Below are 27,193 nucleotides of genomic sequence, written 5' to 3'. Positions count from 1 at the left end.
CGAAATCAGCCTAAATGGTTGTTTACAATACAGCTGTTTCCCGTGTCTGTGGTTACATTATAGTACATTTACCACACAGGTGCCAGGTTTTTCAGATTATGTGTGATATATTATGCCTATGTATCATATTTTACAATTCTCGGCGTGGTTATACGTGACACTTCATTGACTTATGTGTGACACGTGTAAGTTTTTTGTGAGTACAAGAAAGCAGCTGTGTCCACATAGTGAGGTTATTTTTATAAGTTACCTCTTAGAAATAAACGCCCCAATAAATGTCCCACAGCATCTGCTTATGTATCAGGACATGTACGACTTTTTATGCTCTGCGATGCAAAGAGTTGGCTTCTGCTTCGCAGTAGCATTAATTAGTGTCAAGGTAAGAATCGAGCCCTGATAAGTTGATATTCTCAGCTAAAATTGTCCCCTGTCACATTATGTGTGGCATTAGCACCAAGTCCAGGCGTTTCTTTTTCAAGGGAATAGGATATTGCATTCTTGGTTTTTGGGACGGGAAGGCGGTGTGTGGTTGTTGTTGCTTGCAGAGGGGAGGGGTGTTGGGTGGGAGTGCGGTGCTGTAGTTTTGCTTTTTGAATGGCCTGTTTGCGCAAAGCCAGTACTTACTGAAAGTGTGTCACTGGCCCCAAAATCATCGTTGCATAAGAACGTCCACGAGGGTGCGTTCTAGGGGAAGCAGTTGTAATTATGCTTTGAATAAAATGTGCCTGGCTCTCATTTCATTAACATACTAATCTCACTGCTTAGCAAACAGGTGTACAAAAGGTGTCTAGAGACAAAGGCAAAATAAAGGACATGAGTTGGTTTATAGAAGCGGAACTAATTAAATGACATGTTTTTATTGTGGGTAATATGCCCCCATATATGTTTCCTAGGGGAGAGAAAAGATCATTACGTTTGCAAACTCTGCTTCTCATTCAGTATGTTACAACTTTTGAAAAAATCCTCATGAAGTAACCTTTTACATTCCTGTTGGCAGAATGCTTTTGGAGGTACCAGGTCAACAAGAGTTTACCAGCCACAACCACTTTGGACTTTAACAACTGTATGGCTGGACCTACTATGGCACTGAAAAGTGAGCACCAAGGATGCCCTTTCAGCATTTCAAACTTACGGAACAGGGATAGCAGGCCAAGGTTCTAAAGGAAGCTGCTTGGGAGGAATAGACTCAGAACTTATCAATTGTTCAATATAAGAGAAGTGGGAGGGAGCGTGGCCAGCTGCTGAGCAAGATGGGCACAGCTTAGTGTGGCAGCCCAAACCCGCCAGAATCCGTCAATGAATTCGGCCTTCGCAGCCCATCGCTGTGTATCGGCAGCAAGTGGCTGCGTCGCTACCACTGAGGCAACTATGGACCACCTAGGCCCATCCTATTGAGGCCTAGCATGTCGTGGACAGCCTCTCCCTTGATTACCCCCCTGTAATATGGTTAGTTATTTATTTGTTTGATATGATGTCAGCTCGCGCTCCCATTGTTTCATCAGAGTGCGAGCCGGTTACGAACTGTTATCTTTGAATTGAAGACCAGCGTTCCACGTGGAATGCCATTCACTGATGGAAACTGTGGCGGTGGATGGTATTTCTGACCTGGCCGTGGGCTCCGTTATTTACTTGGAAAGAATAAACGTCATTTAAAGAATACAGATTTTGTGTGCGGTGATCGCATGAGTTACAATTTGCTGGCGCTTCCGTTTGGCTGCTAGGATACCAGCGTAAACAACGCGTACCCACCTTCTATTTCATCTAAAGGTTTCTCGGAGCACTCATTCGGGAGAGTAGCACATTCGTCAATTTATTGACATTTAACTATTTATGGATTTTAAAAAATGTAATTAAATCATCGCCACAATATCTACATTTTCTTGGGCATTGTTTAAAGTAATTGAGACTTATGATTACTATTATAATTATTATTGTTAATAATAGTATTTCACTGTACAGCCGGCGGTATTTGGACCCGGCTTACCGCCGTGGATTTCCGGCGGTTTGAACCGCATGAAATCCATGGCGGTAAGCACCATCAGTGCCAGGGAATTCCTTCCCTGGCACTGATAGGGGTCTCCCCCACCCCCCACCCCAACTTCCTCCCCTACCCTCCCCCCCAACTCCATCCCCTACCCCCCCCCCCCCACCACCCCTGCCACCCCCCAAAGGTGGCAGGGCCCCCCTCCCCACCCTGACCCCCAACATCACTTCGCCCATACCCACACGACACGCACGCAGGCACCACCTACATACACGCACACACGCCGACATACATGGCTACATCCACACACACAGTCATACACGCACACCCACATTTAAACATACACGCACACATCCATACAGACATACCCAAAGACATACACGCACTCATTCCCATACACACAACACCCCCGCAGGTATACACGCACTCACACACCCCCTCTACATACACACACGCACACCCCCATGCACCCACACAACACCCCCCACCCTCCCCTCACGGACGATCGACTTACCTGGTCCGACGATCCTCCGGGAGGGGACGGGAGCCATGGGGGCAGCTCCGCCGACACCACACCACCAACAGAACACCGCCACGGCGAATCACAGGACGTGATTCGCTGGGCGGTGTTCTGTTGGCGTGGCGGTGGAGGTGGAGCAACCTCCACTCCCCCGCCTCCTGCCAGTATGGCTGTTGGCGGCTCTCCGTCCGTAAAAGGACGGAGAGCTGCCAATGGTCATAATGGGCCGAGCGGCAAACCGCCACCAATGGCGGTCTTCCGCACGGCGGTCCCTCGGCGGTCTTTAAAAAAGACCGCCGATGTCAAAATGACCCCCCAAGTGTTTTATTAAAGCGTTTCAGTTTCTTCAAGCGCAGAGAAGAAGGGGAGATGTTGATTGACGAGTTCTTATCCGCACTCAGGAAATTAGCTGCTACATGAAATTTTGGGTATGCCCTGGATACTAACATAAGGAGACCAATTTGTTTTTATTTGTGCGTCTAAGATATCCAGGAACGTTTGCTGAGTTGCAGGGATCCAAAACTTGACAAAGTTATTGACATTGCAAGAAGCATTGAATGTAGTATTATTTCCAGCAAGTTGATATCCAGTGAATCAAAATTGCCCAGCGTATCATCTATTGACATTGCTAATAATGAAGAGTTAGTGTCTAACATACGTCAAAAAAATATATATTTGGAAAAAAGAAAGTAAATAAGAGTTCAAATACGTGTTATCGTTGTGGTTCGAAAGATCACTTTGCCAATAATCCTGTGTGTCCAGCGATTAACAAGAAGTGTAATAAATGTAGTAAAGTTGGTCATTTTCATACAGTTTGCAGAAGTTATAGGGTCCAATCTAAAGTTAATTGAATTGAGCTGGATTCGGGAATTGATATAAATGATTTGTCAAAGGTGGTGTTGACAGTAGTGTCTGAAACAAATTTGCATAAACCTAAAATTAAAGGTCCATTGTGTCAAGCTAAAATTGGGGAATATCAGTTAATCATGATGGTTGATTCAGGGTCTTCAATAAGTATAATTTCAGATATGTTCAATAAGATTTGGAGTAAGATCTCTTTAATGCCTTCTGATGTTAATCCAAAGGCATTTGGAGAGTATGTCATTAACATGTTTGGGTTTTTCTGTGACGCACTTTCTTGCTTAGGCAGGTCTATTTACACTAAAATATATGTTGCAGAGAAAGGTAGGGATATTATTGGATCGAAGGATCAGGCAAATCATGGGATCATAATGGTGCCTGGTTCAGAAAATCCAATTATACTTTCTCATCCTAAAATTTGTTCTATTGAGGACCAAGATGATTTTTCTGTGAAGAATATAATTGCTACTTCTCTCAAAATATTTTCTGATAAAATTGGTAACATCAGGAAATTTGAACACTGTATAAAGTTGAAGAGCAATGCTATTCCCTTGTACACAAAGTAAGACCTGTTCCCTTAAGTGTTAGAATGCATTTGAAGAAATTATTGGAGAAACTTTGGAAGAGGTTATAAGAGCTAGTGATTCTTCGGAATGGGTTAGTACTGTGGTTAATGTTAAGAAAAAACAGGAGAGATCCGTTTATGCATTGATTTGCATACTTTGAAGAAGAATATTCAGGTTGATTGCTACCCTTTACCCAAGGTACAGGTGTTATTAGCGAATTTAGGAGGTTCTAAAGTCTTTTCTTTACTTGATTTTAGATCAGCTTACCATCAAATTCCTCTTGCAGCAGAGAGTAAAGATGTAACCACTTTTATTACTGCATTTGGAGCTTATACGTTTTTAAAGATGCCCTTTGGATAGGCCTCTGCAGCTAGTGTGTTTCAAAAGTTTATGGACACTATTCTTGCAGGTATGCCTAGTGTGCAAGCATTTCAGGATGATGTACTGATTCATGCTGAATCGGTCAGTAAACACAGTTAGATTTTAGAACACGTTTTGATGAAATTTGAGAGTGTGGGAATTACTTTTACGAAAGGATAAATGTAAATTTCAGGTGAATTGTTTGGACTATTTGGGATATAGTGTATCGGAGGAAGGCATCAATCCCAAGTTGTCATTAATGCAACCTATACAAGATGCCACCCCACCAAATAACAAAGACACTCTACGCTCATTTTTAGGGCTTTGTGAGTATTGCTCGCGTTTTATTGATGGGTATGCGATTATTGTGCAGCCATTAAGAATGATTTTGAAGAAAGGAAAAAACATTTTATGGTCTGAAGAGGCGCAAAGAGCATTTGAGAGAATAAAATTGTTGATTTCTTCTAAACCAATTTTGTCGCCTTTTACTTATGGAGAGCCATGTATTTTGTGTGTGGATGCTAGTTTGTTGGGTCTACGCGCTGTACTTTCTCAAATGGTTGATCATAAATAGCACACTTTTGCTTCGCGAGCACTTAGTTCCACTGAAATAAATTAGAGTACGATAGAGAGGGAAGCATTGGCCTGTATTTGGGCTGTGGAGAAATTTAAACTTTTTTATGGGGTACACATTTTGACATCTTTACAGATCACAAGCCTCTGGTTTACATGCTTAGTGGAAATGGTACAGGTAAAGCTTCTGCCAGATTGGTGAGAATTTTGTCAACTTTACATGAATATAATTTTTGTGTGAAACATCTGCCAGGAGGGAACAATTTAAGAGCTGATTGTTTATTCGAGAAGGCCTTCAAAAGAACTAGACAGTTGCAGTAGTCTGCCTGATGACATAGAGTGCATTGTGGCACTTGTTGGTGATGGTTGTGAGGAACATCAGATGGGCAGAACTAGAAAGGAATGGTTGGAGGCTTTGGAGAGAGATGTTCTATTGAAAAAAGTTTTGAAATTTGTGAGGGAAGGTTGGTCAGATGATAGGAATTTGGATTCACAATTGAAGCAATACACCCAGGTGGCAGATGAATTGTCCATAATTCAAGGATTTTTGACCAGACTTGATCTTTTGGTACCACCTATAGAACTTAGAAAGCTTCTTTTCAAATTTTCACATGAATGACACCTCGGTATCTCAGCCACTGTACGTAACAATAAACAGTTCTATTTGTGCCCTGGTGGACAGCTGCACCCTTGATTACTCCCCCACAACCCAGCGCTCGTGAGCTCTGCATCATCTGTCCCCCAGGCCCGATCTGGGGAGAATACCTGCACGAACACCAGAACATGGAGCAGCCGACAGTAACAGGCGTTAGCCTCCATCAATAACCTGGCCAGACCATATGAGCCCAAGATATTGAGTATGCACCAAAAGACCATAGGACATTTCTGCGATGCGAAGGAGGTATTGGGCTGACCCCACCACTACACGGGGCACCCGGTAAGTGAGGAGGGACTGGTGTTGGGCATCCACAACTAGTGATCCTGAGGCCTGTGACATAGTGATACCTTGGGGCACTACCCTGTGTATAACCTGCTCTGTGTGGACCCTGATATTTGGGGGCCCCTCTTCTGGAACATGCACCTGACTTGGCCTCTCACTATAGACTGCATATTATAAATGAATTGGCCTCCCCCTGGCGCCGCACGAAAAATACCTCTGGGACCGGCCCCCATGAGAAATGATTGACACTAAGACTAGGGCCCTTGCATTCTAAAGTTTAAAACAAGTGCTTCACCCCCTCCCCCGGCTGACACACCCGTACTGTGACATGCACTGGTGATGCACATGGGCCTAAATCCGGGGGTGATATGAATAGCTAGAGCCCCTGTCACTGATCAGGAGGAAGGCTCACAGCAGCAGGCCATGAATTGAACGCACTATACTGGCACTAGGACTCTGGGCAGAGGATGGCTCCGGGTCCCTGCTCATCAACTTGGAGGAAGACCTGCAGTGGAAAACCAAACAGGCCTCAGGGGCATCAAATTACTAAGGTTTTCTGGCAGGTGGCAGAGACTACCTCTGCAGAGTTTTCCCCAACCACATCTCCTCATTGACTAGGGTTCTTTCCTTTGAGACAACCATGACAGGGGCCCCCAAGCGGCCCATCAAACTAAACTGGACAGGTTTGTGCTCCCCAGTTAGGGTGCCAACGAGACTCAAGCAGAGGGGCCCCAGCTCAGGATGACAAGACCCATCAGAGAATGAGACCCTCACACTAAAAGACATTATGGCCGCAATCAGGGTGTTGAGAGCTACTTGGAGACTAAAATCAACACCCTCTCCACGGAGGTCTCGCTGGTGAGAGCGGACCTCTGCAACATGGGCACCCGATTGAAAGCAGCAGAGGACTCCCTATCTACCATTGAGTCGGGAAAGGCCATTCAAGTGAAGGTGCTCTGTGCCACAACCGAGACCTTGGGAGCAAAACTCAAATACTTTGAGAGGTGCTCACACAGAAGCAATATCTGCATAGTGGGGGTGCTGGAGAGGGTTGAGGGCCTGGCAGTAGACCTCTTCGTGGAAGATATCATCCTGAAAAGGCTGCAACCATGTGGTCTCTTCAAGTACTTTTCTGTGAAATGTGTTTACAGAGTTAAGGGAACCATGCCTAAATCAGGTGCACCACCCGAACTATAATTGTACGCATCTTTAACTTCAGAGTTTGAGATGTCATCCTGCAGGCCGCATGCAGTGCCCCTGGTCAGATTTTAGAACACCTCCATCAGTTTCTTTGCAGCCATTTACTCTTCGTGACCAGTAGCAGTGCTGCAGCTTCCTGGAACTGAAATGTGCACTCCGAGACAAAGGTCACAAGTACGGCATGTTGGTGCTGGCGTTTTCTGTTTGTGTTTTGGTTTTCATTTTGATGGTCAGAGACTCAGGTGGGGCATCTGCTTTGACAGATGGGATGCGCGTGTGGTCCAAAGTGACCTCTTAATTATTAAAATTCAAATGCAAGACGCTAGTGGGCCCAGCTTCACACTGCCATATACGCATGGCAGATCCAATACCTAAGTCCAAGATAACAAGATTCCTCTCCTGCAGCGTAAACAGCCTGGGGGACAAAAGTAAACTTAAAATCGTGCTGCAATACATTAAGCGGCATGCGGCTGACATTGTCCTTCTTCAGGAAACCCATATGTTGGGCAACACCTGTCATGCACTGGATAGATGGAGCTACAAAATTGAAGTGCACGCAGGATATACCACTTGTTCGAGAGGGGTGGGGATTCTGGTCTGCAAACTCCCACTGACCATCCGTCACACATGGTCAGACACCCAGGGGCGCTATGTGGCTTTCTCGGGTACCTGTGAGGGGACAAGGATCAACGTATGCTCTTTTTATATTCCCCCCTGCCTACATGACCTATTGCCGCCTGATCTGGGAGCTTTTTTTCTCCAAATGCTGGATGGTATATTACTACTGGGGGTGGCCTTAACCTGGTTCTCTGCAAAGAGCGAGACTGCTTACCTTCGAGGCAAATGTCAACCTCATGCCGTCCACTCCTGGACTTCCTTACAGCTTTTGGCTGGGCCTGGGCAGAGTTCACATAGTTCCACTCTGCGGAATTCCACTGAGTTGACAAAAAAACCTCTGGAATTCTGCAGAGGCGGAGTTCCATGTGCCGCAGAGTGGCACCCTCTCCCAAAGCTGCAGTTTCAGGCCTCTTGTGCATCGGCCTGTCTTGTGTGCGCGGTCTTTCGCTGCCTACGACCCTGGCCTGAATACAGACCAGGGCCATAGGCAGGGAAAGCTGCCATTTCAGGCTTCTTGTGCATTGCCCTGCCCAGTGTGCACTGCACATGGGGCAGGCCGGTGCACAAGAGGCCTGGGCAGGCTGGTGCACAAGAGGCCTGAAACGGCAGCATTTACTGCCTAAAGCCCTGGCTGGAATTCAGGCCAGGGCCGTAAGCAGCAAAAGCTGCCATTTCAGGCCTCTTGTGCACCAGTGTGCACATTTAAGAAAAGAGGAGTACTTACCTGGGTTCTCCCAGTGGTTCCTCGTTGAGAGCACCGCAGCCTGGCTGTCTGCCTGACCTGTACCCTGCGCCCGGAATCCATTCTGGAGCTGCCACAAGCAGCTCCATTGACACCGGGTGAGTGCACACTGCAGCCCAGTTATGGGCTACACAGCACATGCGCAGACAGTCTGCGATTGCGCTGTGTGGCCCATAACTAGGCTGCAGTGCGCACGTGGTGAGCTCCGCTCGACTGGCGGGGCTAGCAGAGTTTTGGGGCAAACTCTGCGCTCCAAGCAGAGTGCCAAAAACTCCATTGGCTCCAGCAGCGGAGCAGAGCTCGCCAACCACCCCTACTTTTGGCCTGATAGATCTCTGGCGCACCCACAATCAAACTTCACAACATTTTACATTCCACTCCAGGGCAGCCAGCAGCCTATCCTGAATTGATTACCACCTCACACTCAGACACTATTCCAACCACTATTCAGAGGTCCAACATTTAGCTAGGGATACCACCGATCACTCACCTACCTGGGTGATTTTAGGACCTGGTACAAGTTCTGATAGACGAGAAATCCTAGCTAACCATGGTACCTTAAAATCCCACTAATTAGAGGAGGCTGTATAAAAGTGAAAGACAACTGCTTTGCTGAAAAAGGAATCCTTGGTCGACTCACCACGAACCCTCTGGGAAGCATACAAGACAGTTGTCAAGAGACAGAGCCTCTCCCTGATAGTGGGGCACAAAAAAGACAAACACGCCAAACTCGAGGCCCTCGAAAGCGAATTACAAGACCTTGAGAGAGATCTTATATCCCAAGATTCTACTACCACCAAACACACACTGCAGTTAAAGCAAAAAGAATACAGAGACACAACCACAGACACTGCCAAGGCCAGTCACCAAGCAACACTGTCTCTTCGAGTCGGTGATAAGGCAGGGACACTCTTGGCAGGACAGGAGGGAACATGCAAGTCAGTGAGTGGCAATTGTTATTCAGGCACAGTTGTTGTTTAGACAGTAGTTGTTCAGTACTTAGTTGTAGAGACTTTTTAGTTGTTTAGCAGTAGTGGTTCAGGCAAGTAGTGGTTTAGACCTAGTTGTTCAGGATGTTTCCTCTCAGTTATACTCCCTGGCGGTTACTACCACGGGAGAAGAGGCCAGGGAGCTCCTGACAGACATACAGTTCCTGACTATTGCCTCAACGTACAGGGCTATCCTTAAGGAGGAGTTAACCACGGCCAAAATCATACAGACAATACGAAACCACACTCCCGGCAAAGCCATTGGCCCGAATAGGGCACCAGTAGTTCTTTATAAACCAATGGCTGCAAAACTTGCCCCCCATTTACTGCGTATGTTCCAAGACACTAGACAGTTATGCTCTTTGCCTACAGACTAACGCCTGGCTATACCTAAGGAGGGGAAGCCCCCGGATGACTGTACCTTGTACTAGCTCAGTTTCCTTCTCAGTGTTGAAGCCAAGATCCTTGCCAATGTGTTAACTTCTCACTTACTCAAGGTAGTCACTACCCTGTTCCACCCAGACCAGCTGGGCTTCATGCCTGCCCACAATACCATTCTTAACTTGCGCTGCCTTCAGGGGGTACTCTGTCAATCTCACAACTTTCATGAGGATGCTTTGGTGCTCCCCCTCAATATCAAAATGGCATTTGGTACCATAGACTGGCCCAACATGATTGAGGTCCTGGCCCGACTGGGTTTCAGTCCCTGATTTACCAGCTTGGTCAGACTGCTCTATACACAACCACTAGCCTAAATCAGAGTAAATGAGGTGTTATCTCAGGTGTTTAGCCTCCAATGTGGCACCTGACAGGGTTGCCCCCTGTCACCATTGATCTTTGCCCTTATGCCGGAGCCTCTGGCGGCTTGGGTCAGGCAAGATCCGTTGGTCAAAGGTCTTAACTGGCAAGACGACTGGTAATATAGAATATCGTTATACGCAGACAACATCCTTCTCTTCAATACAGACCCTGTCAATTCACTCACTCTAATTATTATGACCTTTGGCCGTTATTCAGGCCACACTATCACTTAGAGAAAATCTCTGCTGTATCTTCTCAGGGGTCGGGTGCCCCTCTTGCCACAAAATTGTGAGGCATCAGCAGCTATAGACTGGTTTCGCTACCTGGGACTATATATCACCAAAGACCCTGATGTGTTTCACACCAAAACCCTCTGAGGTTTCTGCCCATGTAATGTTTGGGCAAATTGTCCCTTTTTAAAATGATGTCCCTTCCATGATTTTTAGTTGTTCTTCAGAACAACCCTTATCCAAAACACAACTCCTATTTTAAGGCAATCAACAGAGAACTTGGAACATTGCTCTGAAAAGGCGGCCCATTCAGAATAGCGTTACACAAACTTACCAGGGGATGGTATGATGGGGGAATATCCCTTCCAGATCTAAAAAAATATTATTGTGCAGTTCAGCTCACCACCTTAAACTGTTGGGCTCACCTTCTTCCACAAGAACCAGCATTTCACATGGACAGATTCCTTATGGAGCTCACGCTGGTGGCCCTCAGAATGTGGCACGCTCCCTGTCCCTTCTACGGTCAGTAGAAATTTCGGCATTCTATTCGATGACTACCTATCTTTTAAAAACCAGGTAAATCATATCTTAAAGACTTGCCTCTGGTTTATTAAAATGCTCAGGAATTTTTTTCCATATCTTCAGCATGAATGGAGAGTTTCGGCCATTCTAGCGTTGGTGATGTCTAAGGTAGACTATTGCAATGCCTTATTTCTGGATTTCGATAAGAACTCAATCAATAAACTGCAATTGGTACAGAATGCAGCTGCTAGAGCGTTTTTTAACCTCTCACGGCGGGTATCCGTTAGAGAGAGTCTCAAACAATTGCACTGGCTTCCGCAGGCTCAACGTATTATTTTTAAATCACTCTGCCTGACGTATAAGGCTGCTCAAGGGATTGGTCCTCGCTACCTTACCACCAAGCTTTGCTGGCATGTTCCCAAGAGAAATCTGAGGTCTTTGAATGCCTATCGAATTCAGGTTCCCCGTACTTATAAAGTCAAATGGGGGGACAAAGCTTTCACCGTGGCTGCTGCCAAAAGTTGGAACTCGCTCCCCCTGAATATTCGGCAAGAACCTTGCTATTTAAGATTCAGGAAATTGGTTAAAACAAGGCTCTTCCCCTGATAGTAGCTACTTAGGATCCTGGTCGGGATTTTTAAATTATTCTTTTAGTGTTTTTATCTATATTTGGGATGGGTTCTGCGTTTTTTGGGTATTTTTTTTTTCCTTTGATCCTCTCCCTCTACATTAGCGCTTCGATGCTCTTCGTGAGTTGGAATGCGCTTTACAAAAACGGCATACATGCATACATACATTAGGGCCCTATATAGTTCCAAAAATGCTTCTGTATATCTGGCCCTACGGCCACAGTAGTCACAATTTGTCACACTGTCCTGAATACATTGGGATGGAAGGGCAAAGTAAGGGAAGCAACCCGCTTATAGGGCGCTTCAATACTGGGCACACAGCTGGGATTCAATAAATGGTATCTTATTGGCCTATCTAAAGTGGGGGACCTTTAGGCGAAAGGGGATGTTGTCCCATGGTCAGACCTTAATTGAGATTCACAACTAGCACCTTCCGAGGTTTTTCCCAATCTCCAAGTATGTCACACGCTCAGGGCAATATTGCCCACAGGGAGCCACCCTTCCAGAGTCTCACCCCTGGAACGCTGTTTACTAGTCGAGTATATGTCTTGGAAGACGACCTCCCTAACACACAGGATGCTACTCAACAACACCACTGATACCTTAAAACACGTTAGGGAGAAACGGGTATATGACCTAGGAGAAATGGAAGATGACAAGTGGGTGGAGGCCTTGGCATCCCCATGGGAGGTGGCTATATGGGCGGAGCTTATACTAGTACAGTTAAAATACTGCACATAATATATTATGCCCAATCCTTATTGCTTAAAATAGGTTGAGTGACGGCAGACGATTGCTGGCGCAGATATGGACACCCAGGCACGTTCCACCACACATTGTGGGCTTGCCCCATAATCCAGGCCTTCTGGACAGAGGTGGTGGAGTCTATGGGTAAAGTAACACATGGCATCGGCAAAGTGGTGTCTTGTGAATATCTGGGGAAAGGTTGAGGTGAGTGGTATGATGCAGATATGTTGGACGCTGGGTCCTATGGTGGCCAAATGTAACATCCCAAGAATGTGGTGGGCAGAGCATCTGCCACCAGTTAGGAGACTGGAAAAAGGATATAGATGGATCATGTTTATTGAAAGGGTGGTGTATGAGGGTCAAAGGTGCCCCCGAAAACAGACAAAGATTTGGGGACCTTGAAACACATGCAGGGGAGGCATTTGTAATGCCTTCACCTTTCTGAGACCCTCAATGGCACACTCTTGTTCACCTGGGGTCAACATGATTGTCAATTGATAAGTGGGTAAACTGGAATTGTGAATGGGGGTGTCGGGATACAATGTAGGGATCTTGTTTATAGTGTCATTAATGTAGTGTCAAGTTATGTCTCTACCATTTAATTTACTGTCAATAAACACAGTTGATAAAAAAATATAAGAAAAGTGGAAGTCCAATCCAGTGCTATCTTAATGAAAAAGATAAATACTTTACTGTCCACTACGAAGTACTATACAAAGAGGGTATAAACACAGAGTTCTAATATGGTTGTATGGCAAAGGGTTCTAATAAGGATCTATGGGTAAAAGGTATTAGTCTAACTAGCAAGGCAAAATAGGTGTGTGTTTACAATGAAAGTGCAAGCAGATTGCTGTGTCTGGTCAGCCTCTAGTGGTACTGCATTGCAGTTCACTTATTGGTTATGCCCCAGTAACAGCATTAGGTACTTGTCAGCTTAGATATAAATCAGTTCAGGTTTATCTGCTCTGGTCGTTTGGGGGCCCTGGCAAGAGAATCCTCTCTGTGGTGTACTGCAGGTAGGTGGCAGATTCTGCCTTTCTTTCGATGACACCATAGATGCTTCAAATTCTGCAGCCAGTTTGGGGGTATGGTTGCAGCTAACTCCCAAGGCACGAACAGACTCAGTGGAAAAACCCTCTTCCAAACACTGAATAACCCGCCCTCAAGGAGAAGTCATCACTATTCAACAATCCTCAGGCGCAGGCCAACTACTGGCTATGCTCAAGTGTTTGCCATTATATGAGAAGTGTGCCAGTCCATGGCAGGGCTCAGTGGGATCCTCTCCCACACTTTGGTCCGCTCCTGTGGCCCATCCCATCAGTCAGGGTGGCCAAGGGCAATGGTCATGCTCTTTTACTTGGCTTCGGCACAACACACTAGATGCCATTACAGGGATACCCACTGATACTGATAAAGTTCAATATTTGGCTCAATGACTATACACAAGACACCAATCTCTCACTTAGATGAACAAGGAGAACATTAATTTCCAGAATCTGAATATAAACAGGGGTGTGGAACTTAATAAAATATCTACTTGTCCATGGGACAGGTTGGTTCTTAAATCTACTTGTCCTGTAAAAATAATCTACGTGTCCCTTTAGTGCCATGTAGTGCGGCGACAAATTACGACAGCAGTCTCATTATTTAAGAGCTCATACTAGCCTCTCTTATTATGCCAGGGATACTTATATAGTAGGGCTTGAATACTTGCAATTTCAATCCCTACTTTAGCAATTTCCTTATTTTGCCACCTTTCCGCACATCTACATACTGGGGCTGGAGGAAGCAGTAAGTAATAGTTCCAGGGCTGGAATTCCTTAGAGTCTGCAAACTTACTAACTTGCATGTTTTAAGGATTTTCACCAGCTCTACTCTAATCTTTTCCCTTAATGAGAAAGGCTGGAAATTTACTCCTGACAATGGCAGAAGAAGAAGTTCTTCCAAAGTTGGGAAAAAAGTGATTGGCGGGCAAGTGAACTTGTAAACGCTCACATGAGTAAATCTACACATGCATATTTGGTCGTGCTAAAATACAGTTTAAAAGTATTTTCTAGGAGACCAATTTCTTGGTCTACTTCTAGAAGTTCTTGTAAATTCATGAAAGCCACTAATTCAAAGACATACCATGGGTGCACTTTTGTGACTTTCTTTAAGAATTGGGGTCCCTAATTAGGTGTGGTGTGAGTTAACAAAGACATTTTGTTTTTATTAAACATCTATTTCTGTCTTTATCTATCGGCTGGCTTTACTGTGAGTAACTGCATTCTGCTCTTTCACAATGAGCATATTGGCACACAAAGTAGTTTTGTTCAGTGCCAGGAACTACTGTGGCAGTCAATGGCATAACAACACTGGAGGGGGCCCCCTGCAAAGAACTTGGAGATTGTCCCCTCCAGACCCAGGGCAGGTGCTGTGCTGACGGGGCCACCTGGAAGACGGCTATGGGGCCTTTTTTTTACTGGTGGCAATGTCTGCTTTTTGAGACCAAAAACATTTTTTTCTTTTAGCTAGTGTTTATTGTTGTAGAAGCTGCCAGGCACTCACCCTTGTAACAAAGTGTTAACTAAAGCCATGTCAAAACAAGACACGCATTGACAAAACCAAAAGACTCACAAAAAATGTCAGATCAGTTGGCTTTGCCAGTGCTTGTTTAATTCATGCTTCCCATAATCTTGTTAAAAATGGCTATACTGATTTTTCCATTAGGATTATTTTTTGGAAATACTAGCATGCATCAGCACATTTTAGTAAATTATGCTTCAAAGAAATAACACCTAAAATTTCACAGTAGCTAAATGTATTTTTTCCTACTTGAATTTTTTTCTGAATGTTTCATTTTGAAAGCAAAGAATCATCACTCTTGCTTACACGTTTCTGCAAACATTTGCATCTAATCAGAGAGCATTCTGGGAGCATTATACTTAGTCTCATATTGTTAAACTTTTCAAACATACTTGAACACTTTTTTTTTTTTACAGGAACCACTGTCAGTAGTGCAGTGTGACCTTAAAAGTTTATTCACAGATCTCACCCAAATAATGAAGGCTTTTCACTAATGAACCCTAAATACAAGTTTGACCAGCAGTAACATATGGACACACATATTACCTCAACTGCAGACAGTTCCCTTCTCTGCAAACTAGCAGCCAAAGGGTTTGTGCTGCAGGGGGTTGGGCTTTCTTGTCCCAAGGACAAAATAAACATGAAAACTTGTTGCCCTTGACCCAAAACAATATGTCCTGGTCATCTGGCTGTAGGAATTCCACATTCCTGCTAAAACAGGAGGACAGACACACCTACACAATACAATTTAAGCCAGACACAAGTAAAACCAGTTTTTACACTTTTTGAGTTTCCAACTCAAGACATTTAAAGGATGATTTACCTCATAGCCAGTTCTTGAGACTAAAAAGAAACTGCAGCAAGGAGAACTTCTTCGCGCATCCAACTATTTTGGAACATGATCTGCAATCACATCATTAGCCCAAGAGACTCCAGAGAAGGTGCTTGGAGAGAGCCTGGTTCACTTCAAGATAAACCTTATAAACACCCAAACAGAAAGAGAAAGCACAGCGATTAGTTTGCATGGCTAAATTCAATAAAGAAAACAATTAATTCAAGAAAATCATTCGATGCAATGCATGCATCCTGGCTGGGGTGGTCCCTATCTAAAGAAGCCCATTTGTGCACTATGAAGAAACTTTAACTTGAGAGAACAATTGGTTAAATCCACCATTGAGAACAAAGCCCTGTAGAGTACAATAGGTACATTGTTAAATTTTCCCCCAATTATGGTCATCACAAAATGCAGGGATTGCACTACGTGTTCAACCCATTGATATCACTGAAATACTTTCACATGGAGTGAGAATTGTCCACATTGAATTCACCAATTATAGCTCCAGAAATTCTTTTACATTTTATTGTGTCCGTGTGGGAAAGGATATGTAGGAAAGACAAATTAAATGGTGAAAAATAGAATCATAGAATTGAAAATAGAAAAATAGAATTGTGGATCTAATACAAAGTAACATCACCTCTTATTGAACATTTCACTACAAGCTAACCAGTCACAGGCTGAACTCAAAATGAGCATTTTAAAATCAGTGACCAGACACCTTGGTGGTGAAAATATAGAGATGACACTGTTGATATTGGAAGCTAAAATGATTTTATTACAAGACCCGGAGGCTCCTATTATGCTATCTTTTCCCGCTTTAATCAAATTGCAGTCAAGATAAAAATTACAACTTCCAGCATTCAAGCTGGAAAAACTACAATCTGACATCACAAAGGGAACCACCAATCACAAAAGAACCACACAATAAATGTCTTGACTGAGAGCAACAAGCCCTCTTTTCTTGCTGCTCGCAGTCAAGATAAGTACTTCCCCTTATCACTTTACTGTATATATTAATATTATTTATACATATGGTTATTACCATTTAGGTGTATTGTTTGGATGCTTTTTTTCAGCATAAATCTGTACGTCGCTCGTGACCTCCCTCGGGCTCTCCCCTTAGAACGTTCGTTAACATTTGTTTTTTCTCCTCTTCTGGCCCCTCGACAATGCTCACTTCTTGCGTCACGCTGCATTCGGTCCTTCAGGAGGAGGCCCGCTGCGTCTTATTGTCTAAATAGTTTTTCTCATTACGGCTGCCTCTCGCCTCTTATTCCGGTCTCGTCCGTGTGCCATGCCTTGGCTCTGCCCTTCTTTCTGTTTTCCAAAATTAACCCCTCAGCTCCTGGTTTTTTCTTTCGTTTGTTCTTTTTCCTATAGAACTACTGTCTTTAGGTGCCTTCATCCTCTTTTATCATTGAAATTATGGAGATTCTTTCTGATGAAGAGGAGGCTCAGATTTTCAAAAATTATATAAATGCCTTTATCAAAGATCCTGTACAGAAGGCAGTTGTTAACTCTATGCCTGACCTCTCTAAGACCTTAGCAGTCTCCATGAATAAATTATTGGGCAAAGAGCCTTCTTCTATTAAGGGCAAAAAAGCGTGGGCCTGAATTTTCATCCCCTGCCAAAGATTCTCCTTCTTCACATAAATTTGCTGAGCCCGGCACTTCCAGTAAGTACAAATTTCCTATAAATGTTACCCACCTAAGAGATACGGAAGATGATTCGGGTGACTCAGATAAGGATAAGGAGGATCCAGACATAATGATCCGGTCAGGGCCTTTGGAAAAGAGGCAAAAAACTTCTCTAGATGAATTGGAGTCTTCAAAAGTCAATAAACATCTTTCTGAAACTATTTTGGATTTTGCTGGTCAACCGATGTTTGACCCAACTCCTATCCATCACCCCAATTCAACGGAATGGTCTCCCATCGAGAATGTGTCTCAGTATGTCTCTAACAAATTAAGACAACCCCTTGATAAACTGTCACATAGTAGATTGTGTTCGGACTGTCCCAGGCCTGATCTACCAAATAACATTACGGCCACTTCTTCCATAGACCCTAACGTGTTAATGTTTTTTACAAAATTTGGCAAGGACCCTAAAAAAGGTGTCGACAGAGCCTGGACCAATTGCCAGAATAGATTATTAGACCTGTCTGGTCCCCTCACCAGAATATTAGATTTGGCCGAAGAGGCAAGGATCGAAAGCACCAACATTGATCAAGTGGCCCTTTCCAATTGGGCCCAAAGGGCGATTTGTATTTTAGGCAACGCCAATTCAGCCACAGCACAGGAGCGATGCAAGAGTTTGCTTTTAAAGATTGACCTCGAATTAAACAACTTAGAGTCTAAAGGAGCAGGCCAAGAGGCAAACAGCTTACTCTTTGGTGACTCATTTATTAAAGAACTAAGCAGGTACGTCGCCACTTTCGCTTCAATCGACAAAGCTCAAACTTCTTTGCAGAAGATCTTCAATAGTCGGGTTTTTGGCAGGGCCAGCAAAGGCAGGAGCCACTTTGCCAGCCGCTACATCTCAACAGGCATGGTTAACCAAACCAGAGGCTCCCCATGATTTTAGCAAGACTACAGACCCCAATTTTATCCGCAAAGGTCCAGATTCCACAGATACCTCGGGTACAGAGCCAAGAGAACATCAGAACCCAGGTAAGATTTTTTCCTTTTGACCCTCTATCGATAGGCGGTCGAACAAATTTTTCCTTTCAGCCTGGGCAATGATAACGTCAGATCCATGGGTCTTACAAATGATACAAGGAAAATATCGTCCTGTAGTAAATCTCAAATTATTCAACAAATACGTAGTGCATCAACATTTCAAGATGGAGTCTATCCTTCACCTCTGGGACTCTCTGTTGGAGAATGACTGGATGGTTCGCCTAGATCTTCAAGATGCTTACCTTTCCATTCCAATACATCATTCTTTTAGGAAATTCCTTCAATTCCAGTGGAAAAACATGTTTTTTCAGTTCAAAAGCCTTCCCTTTGGTCTATTTTCAGCTCCTTGGTGTTTCACCAAGGTTCTCAAGCCTGTCATCACTCACATGAGAACGCAAGGGATCAGGTTACTGGTTTATCTAGATGATTTTCTTCTGCACCAAGACAGGTTGACGTTGATCAACTGTCTCTTATTTCTATCCCTCCTCCAAAACTTGGGTTTTGTGATCAACAAAGACAAATCGTCCTTGACCCCATCAAAACAAATAATTTTCTAGGTTTCCTTGTAAATTCAGAAACATCAACTCTTCAGCTCCCAAGGGGAAAAAATATCCCATATAAGGAAAGAGATTTCCCTTGTTCTCTCTCATCCAACTATATCTCTCAGGAGGTTGGCTCAAATCATCGGTCTCCTGGCCTCTTCTATTCATGCCATATTTCCGGGACCTCTCCATTTTCGAGCTCTTCAACTTCTGAAGATCTATCATCTTCGGAAGGGTCTGGGTTATTCAGACTCCATCAGACTAGATCAGGGCTCTCTGGTCGAACTCCATTGGTGGCTAGATCATCTAGAGGCATGGAACGGAAAAGCAATTTTCTTTACAGCACCAGATCTTGTTTCAGAATCCGATGCAAGTCGGACTACTTGGGGCATAAGGTGTGGTCAGTTCTTGACTGGCAGGGTATGGTCATAAGAGGAGTTGTCGTTGCACATCAACTGTTTAGAGATTCTTGCAGGTTCCTTTGCGATCCATATCTTTGCAAAAGACAAAGTAAGCTGTTCCATCCTTCTTCGCATGGACAATCTTACAGCGGTTTGCTACATAAATCATCTAGGTGGAACAAGATCCAAACCTCTCGCAGAATTAGCCAAGACTCTTTGGGAGTTTTGCCTTCAAAAACAGATCTCTCTTCAAGCAGAATTTCTCCCAGGCAACATGAACACAATCGCCGATTCGTGTTCCAGACACCTTCAAGATTCCAGCGACTGGTGTCTTCATCCTTCAATATTCAGAAATCTTTCATCCAGATTCAGTCCCTTCTCAACTGATCTTTTCGCTTCACGGCTGAACGCACATCTACCCTCTTTCTATATTTGGAGACCAGATTCACTTGCTCTACCAACAGATGCCTTCCAACAGGATTGGCACGGTCATATAAATTATGCGTTTCCTCCCTTCCTCATGATATCTCTGGTCCTGACGCAAATTCGACGTCAACAAACAAAACTTCTTTTGATCACTAGTTTTTGGCAGGGTCAACCTTGGTTCTCCTCGTATCTGGAGTTGCCCATGGATCTCCCTTTTCTTTTGCCCCAGTTTCCTTCGCTACTCCTGGATCCCCGAGGACTTCCTCACAAGCTAGTCATCAATCAATCATTTTGGCTTCTAGCCTGGATGGTTTCGGGTCTTCCTGGAGAATCCCAGGAATTTCAGCAGAGGCTGCCCCAGTTCATCCAATAGTCTTGGGCACCTGGAACATCCAAGTCTTGTAGTGAATCCTAGTTTGTTTTAATGGGATAACAGGAGTTAGCTTAGCCTCTGGCTTGCTGACTCGTGCCCCCGTCACCTAGTAACTTTTAACCTACTTAGGTTGCTCTGTCTTAGCCCATTTTATTATTTAATTCTTCTAAGATGGCTGCCTTGTTTATAGTTAGGCCACTTGTTATGCTTTGCATTATCAGTGTCACCATGCTAAGGCATCAAGATCAAGCAACAAAGACAAACAAACAGTAGGTGTTCACACTTAGGGATTTTCCCTCTCTATACTTTCGAGGGATTGTTTATATTAATTGCCGTCCTAAGCATGTCTGTTATCTAGTGTTTGGGAACACAATTACGTCAGGAGTCCTGGTAGATCTGTATAAATACATTGCACTTTAGACAGATAATCAGAGGGATTCCGACCAGAGGGCATCGCCACCATCGCTGATATCAATGCTGCACCTCGTCTTGACGCTGACCCAATCTTCGTGTCCCTGCGAAGTCTGAGATAGAGACCTCATTCCAAGGTAACGAGGGTTGGAGGCTCCTCTCATGGACATGGCATTGGCAGATTAGGTTTAGCAAACCCAGCTCTCCTCTAGGTAGGAGGGTAGGCCTCTCACATTAGGGTATTAGGGCATATTACATCTTGTATGTCTTTTTTATGCATTGCAAGATGGTGGGGGGTCTTTGTAATAATGACTCTCGTCTTCACAATTCTGTTTCTTGCATTATTCATTATCCTTATCATTGCAGCCCATGCAACTTATCGCAAATTGCAGTTATGTTAAATAAAAACTATTGAAACTTTACTGCATCTTTGTCATTGCCTGTGTTTGTATGAGACATGATATATCTGTGAGAAAGGGGTAATCTCCGTTTAACCACGACGCTCCCTGAGATGTCTTATTCTCGAGTCCATGCGTAAAGGCTGCCACAAATCACCTTTTACTATTGTGTTTCTGGTGACGTGCTGCTAGTGAGCCGGTAAGGTTGGGACAACAGTTGCGACTTGTTGTAGGATGGGCATATTCGCCTACAAACAAAAGTACTGTCATCCCTTAACCAGCAGTCTTGCCTAGAGCAAGAGTCCAAACTACGACAGGCTTACAGATCAGCCTGGGGAGTAGAGCATAGTTGGTGCATGGGCAGGGGTGCAGATCCCATTTCAGCGGATGTAACATTGGTAGTAAATGTTTTTGCATTTTTGGCCTCGCAAGGCAAAGCCTATAGGACAGTCAACACCTACAGATCAGAAAGCTCAGCAGAACACACCAGAGTGAATGGGAAACCAGTAGGAGAACATCCGTTGATATGTCGTCAATTAAAGGGAGTACGTTTTTCTAAACCCCCATTACCCAAATATAATTCAATGGGGGATGTTAATGTTGTCTTGCAATTTTTTCTCAATCAACCTGATAATTGTCACTTATCTCTCAAAATTCTGTCTGCTAAATTAACCATGCTTTTGCGCTGAGTTTCTTTGAAACGCATTTCAGACATCAAGGCTTTAGATGTTTCTTCCATACAATATACCTCCTCAGGCGTTCTCTTTCAGATCCACAGAAGGACTAAGACAAACATAATGTCAGTTTTTTACCCTTACTTTCCTGATCAACCGAAGTTATGTGTTGGTAGTTGTTTAAGACAATATGGCCCTCATCACAACCCTGGCAGTCGGTGATAAAGCGGCGGTAATACCGCCAACAGGCCGGCGGTATCCAAAATGGAATTATGACCACGGCGGAAACCGATCAGACAGACAGCCACTTTAACACACGACCGCCACGACCGCCACGGCGGAATCAACAAGCACCACGGCGATAACCAGCAACAGCCAGGCGGAAGACTATGTACCGCCCACACTATTATGACCGGCCTATCCGCCACCTTCTCCGGGGCAGTACCAACGACATCAAAAGCCTGGTGGAAACACTGCACAGAAGTCAAAGGACTCACCTGTGGAGACTCAGGGAACAACCACGACGCCATGGAGCCTGAGCTGCAAATATTTCCGATGCTCGTCTACCTTCTGATGCATTATGAACATCAACGCCGGCGAAGACGACCACGGTGAGTACTGCCGCCTAGCACACAAGGGAGGGGGGGGGGGGAAGAGAGTGACACACACACGCAACACACACACCCACACCCCCAACACAATATACACAACCAGATGCACAAACATTACATATTCACCCCGTAACCCTCAGGAATAATGCAAGAACAAAATGATTTGAAGAAAGTGAGTGTAATACGATTAAATACTAGGAATAAGTGTGTCAAAATTTAAACGTATATACATATTTACAAATGTTGGGATACTGCCCAGTCCTCAGTGTCCGTGGGCCATAGGGCCACAACACATAGGCCAAGGCCTCACCTCACTCCTGCAACAACACGGAGAGAACACTGTAGGGGCATCAGGTCGAAAATAGCCAGGCACCTCAGGGGGACAGGGAATGGGGGGGCAGCTCACCCGGAAGATGGTACAACACCACTGGTCCTGGAGGGGGCTAAATGCCCTGTGGGATGTCCTGGGGAGTGCAAGGTCACAGTCTCTCAAGTGGGTAGTTTGCCCACTGACTTGTCCTGGGGAGTGCAAGGCCACAGACTCTCAAGTGGGTGGTTTGCCCACTGACTTGTCCTGGAGAGTGCGAGGCCACAGTCTCTCTAGTGGGTGGTTTGCCCACTGCTTGGTCCTGGGGAGTGCAAGGCCACAGTCTCTCTAGTGGGTGGTTTGCCCACTGCTTGGTCATGGGGAGTGCAAGGCAACAGTCTCTCAAATGGGTGGGTTGCCCACTGACTTGTCCTGGGGAGTGCAAGGCCACAGTCTCTCTAGTGGGTGTTTGGCCCACTGCTTTGTCCTGGGGAGTGCAAGGCCACAGTCTCTCAATGGGGTGGTTTGCCCACTGCTTGGTCCTGGGGAGTGCAAGGCCACAGTCTCTCAAGTGGGTGGGTTGCCCACTGACTTGTCCTGGGGAGTGCAAGACCACAGTCTCTCTAGTGGGTGATTGGCCCACTGCTTGGTCCTAGGGAGTGCAAGGCCACAGTCTCTCAATGGGGTGGTTTGCCCACTGCTTGGTCCTGGGGAGTGGAGGGCCACAGTCCCTCTTGTGGGTGGCTACTTCCACTGGTCCTGGAGGGGGAAAAGTGCCCAGTGTGCTTCATCCTGGGAAGGATGGGGTGAGTGGATGGCTTCCCCACTGGTTCTGGAGGGGGAATTGTGCCCTGTGATGCAGATCTTGGGGAGTGCAAGGTAACAGTCTCTCACCTGGGTGTCAGACCCACAGGATTTGAAGGGGCCAGGATGCACAACAGCCCATGGAGGCAGGAATACACACTGTCCGTCGGCGGTGACGGCTGCTCAGTGGTGGCAGTGGCGGTGCTGGTGGCGGTGCTGGCAGTGGTGGGGGGAGGCTCCAGCCCATCCACTGCAGCCTCAGACGGCTGCCCACTGGGGCTGCTGCTGCTGGTAGTGGTGCTGGTGGCGTTGCTGGCAGTGGTGGGGGGAGGTTCCAGCCCATCCTCTGCAGCCTCGGACAGCTGCCCACTGGGGCTGCTGGCAGTGGTACTGGTGTCTGTGCTGGCAGTGGTGGGGGGAGGCTCCAGCCCATCCCCTGCAGTCTCGGACAGATGCCCACTGGGGCCGCTGCTGCTGGTAGTGGTGCTGGTGTCTGTGCTGGCAGTGGTGGGGGGAGGCTCCAGCCCATCCCCTGCAGTCTCGGACAGATGCCTACTGGGGCTGCTGCTGCTGGCAGTGGTGCTGGTGGCGGTGCTAGGGGAGGTGCTGGTGGTAGTGCTGGCAGTGGTGGGGGGAGGCTCCAGCCCATCCCCTGCAGCCTCGGACAGCTGCCCACTGGGGCTGCTGCTGCTGGCAGTGGTGCTGGTGACAGTGCTGGTGGCAGTGCTGGCAGTGGTGGGGGGAGGTTCCAGCCCTTCCCTTGCAGCCTCGGACGGCTGAACCACCATGGTTGGTGGCGGGGGCTCCGAATGAGTCCCAGCACCAGGCCTCCTGTCCTTCCTGCCAGCTGGTGCAGCCCATTGCCCTTCCTGTCAGCAGCCGGGGATTGCCACTTGCCCTTTCCTGTAGCAGCTGGGGGTGCCTCCTTGCCCTTCCTCGACGCTGCTGGTGATGCCTCCTTGCCCTTCCCTGTAGCAGCTGGTGATGCCTCCTTGCCCTTCCTAGACGATGCTGGTGGTGCCTCCTTGCCCTTCCCTGTCGCAGCTGGTGGTGTCTCCTTGCCCTTCCCTGTCACAGCTGGTTTTGCCTCCTTGTCCTTCCTTGAAGCACCTGGTGCAGGTACCCTTTCAGTGTGGCTGCCTAGTGCCCAGGATGATCTTCCACCTGCAGTAGCTGTTGACACTACTGTGGCTGTGGATTGGGTGGCTGAAGTGTTCGCCTGGGTTCTGACCACCCTGGCCCCACGTGAAGGACGGGGGGGGCAGTGGTAGGGAAGAGGTCAATGGTGGAGAGGAAAAGCTTCTTAGGGACATTGGGGCGGTAAGAGGGTGAAGGTTTGGGAGCGGAGGAAGTGGCTATAGGAGGTGTCTGCTGTGTTTGGGTGCAGGTGCATGGGCTGGATGCTGTTGTGAGGTGGATGGCTCTAGGCTGTCTGAATGTTTGTATTTGTGTACTTTGGGAGGAGGGGGCACAGACACAGTGGGAGAGGACACAGGAGACGTGTGCATGGATGTGGGGGTGGTGCCTGCCAGTGAGGGGTGTGTACTGATAGGTGTGCTTGTGATGGAGGTAGTGGATGAGGATGTAGTGCATGCAGGTGTGAGTGTAGACAATACTGGGAGGGAGGTGGCTGACAAGGAGGAGGGGGACATAGTGGAGGCAGTGGATGTTGGTATGTCTGCATCTGGATGGTGTTTTGTGAGTGCCTGTGGGATGATGTGTGGTGCTTGTGTTTGCCTGAACCACTCCTGTGTGTTGTCCTGGGTGCATGCTGGTCTGCCTGTGTGCTTGGGATAGGTTGGGGTTAAGGGGAATGGGATTGGGTAGAGGAAGTTGGAGGGGGTGGCTAGAAACTGGGACAATGGCTGCCATCAGGGAGGAGGCCAGAGCCTGGATTGATCTCTGTTGGGTCGCCATGCCAGAGTGAATGTCCACCAGGCATGCGTTTGTTTGTTGCAAATGGGCTGCCAGCCCCTGGATGGCATTCACAATGGTTGACTGCCCAACAGAGATGGATCGCAGGAAGTCTATAGCCTCCTCACTCAGGCCAGCAGGGCTAACTGGGGCAGAGCCTGAGGTGCCTGGGGCAAAGGAGATACCCACCCTCCTGGGTGAGCGGGCACTGGAAACACACCGAGGAGCTGCTGGGAGAGCGGTGCTGGTACGGGGGGTGACGGCTGTACCTGTAGTTGGGGTGGGAGCTTCCATCGGAGGAGTTATCACTGTCAGAACTGTCCCCTCCAGTCTCAGCTGTGGTGCTCCCCTCTCCCTGTGTCTCACTGGTGCCCTCACCATTGGTGAATTCGGCCTCCTGGGCCCTGTGGGATGCAGCTCTCTCAGTCGCCGGTGCCTCTACTCCTCCGCCAGATGATGCTAATGCACATAAGGACAGGGTGACAAAACAAAAAGGGGGAGAGAGACAAAGGATACATTTGGTCAATGGCGGCAACAACACCACCGTTGGTGTACACGACACACACAGACACAGGGAACAGCCCTACGCACTAGGCAATGCACTAACAGTCACAATGCTAGTCACCAGCCCATGGACAGGAATACCTAATGCCAATTGCAGCATACCTGAGACCCACAGACCCCTGCCCAGTAGTGGATGCCTACTAGCTTGGTTGGAGGAGGTTTACATCAGACACTGTCCAACATGGGTCCTACCCTGCAATTCCCGGTCTGGCCTAGGGGCACCCACAGGCCCACATCCCCCACCCGGATGCCACACCACCACATGCATGTAGTATATTGGGGCACTGTACTCACCCCCTTGTGGCTGCTGTGATGCCCCCAGGCACCCACCCAGCTCCGGATTGGCCACCACCAGTATGCTGGCCATCAGGGGGGTCAGGGTTCGACAGGCACCCCTTCCTCATTGGGAGGCCATCCCCAGCTGGGCCTCTGCCGTCTTCCGTTCCAGCGTCTCAAGTCCTCCCACCGTTTCCGACAGTGGGTGCTCCGCCTGCCGTAGACCCTCAGGATCCACACGTCCTTGGCGATGGCACAACATATACCCTTTTTTTTATGGGCGCTGACCTGCAGAGAAATACACATAGGAAAAGGTATCAGTCAGACCGTCCTGTCTGTTACACTCATGGCCCACCATAGCGCTCGCGTCCCTTACACACAGACATGGCCCACCATACATGCAGCACACTGCCCAGGGCCCTTCCACCAATCCCCCCTTACACGAGGCCCTCACACACAGCACTCCATGCATTCATGCCCCATGCATCGTGCTCACAGTGTACTCACCTGTTGGTCTGGAGTTCCATACAGCATTCGGTACTGGGGTAGGACCCCATCCACCAGTCTCTCCAGCTCCGCAGCAGTGAAGGCAGGGGCCCTTTCCCCAGTGACACAAGCCATGGTCGGTTCCAGACACAGGTCACAGCAGCACTTGCAGTGTAGGTCCTCTCCTGTTGAAGGTCAGGTAGCAAGTGAGTGAACAGATAGAAAATCGCGGTCACATCCGCGGCGGTGCGTACCGTGACCGCAGGCGTACATCACCATTGGCCATTGTAACCCACAGGGCCCCATGGTATCCAATGAGGAGTTGCACTGCAGTTCTCGACCGCCCCCCGCAACGGCGCACAACGTCAGCTGAATTACCTCATTTCCACCTGTCCCCCCATACAGGACAGGTGGACGCCATTGCAAGGGGGGGCAGGCCATGGCACCTAACTGCGTCACAGTACACATAGGCACCATTTGGGCCTTTCCAACAATATACTGTTACAGTCACAACATGCAATGCAGTGTAGTGTTTGGAAATATGGAATACTGACCAGCTGCTCACCATTTTGCCCTCTAGATTGCAACCGCTGCAGATGAATAGAAGATGGACACATCCCCCGTGTACAGGCCCCTTGTGGA

General features: G+C 46.9%; 1 protein-coding gene across 1 annotated transcript in view; it reads right to left on the bottom strand.

Moving 5' to 3' along the window:
• Positions 1-27,193, bottom strand: part of KEAP1 (kelch like ECH associated protein 1) — a 210,449-nt gene that overhangs the window by 117,015 nt on the left and 66,241 nt on the right. The window contains exon 2 of the mRNA XM_069231815.1: positions 15,671-15,824. The gene's annotated coding sequence lies outside the window, so the exon portion shown is untranslated. The remainder of the gene's footprint in view (positions 1-15,670; positions 15,825-27,193) is intronic.

The sequence above is a fragment of the Pleurodeles waltl genome, chromosome 4_2 (genome assembly GCF_031143425.1).
Source record: "Pleurodeles waltl isolate 20211129_DDA chromosome 4_2, aPleWal1.hap1.20221129, whole genome shotgun sequence".
Taxonomy (NCBI): domain Eukaryota; kingdom Metazoa; phylum Chordata; class Amphibia; order Caudata; family Salamandridae; genus Pleurodeles; species Pleurodeles waltl.
Note: the sequence above shows the minus strand (reverse complement) of the source record. Positions and strands in the feature narration are given on the sequence as shown.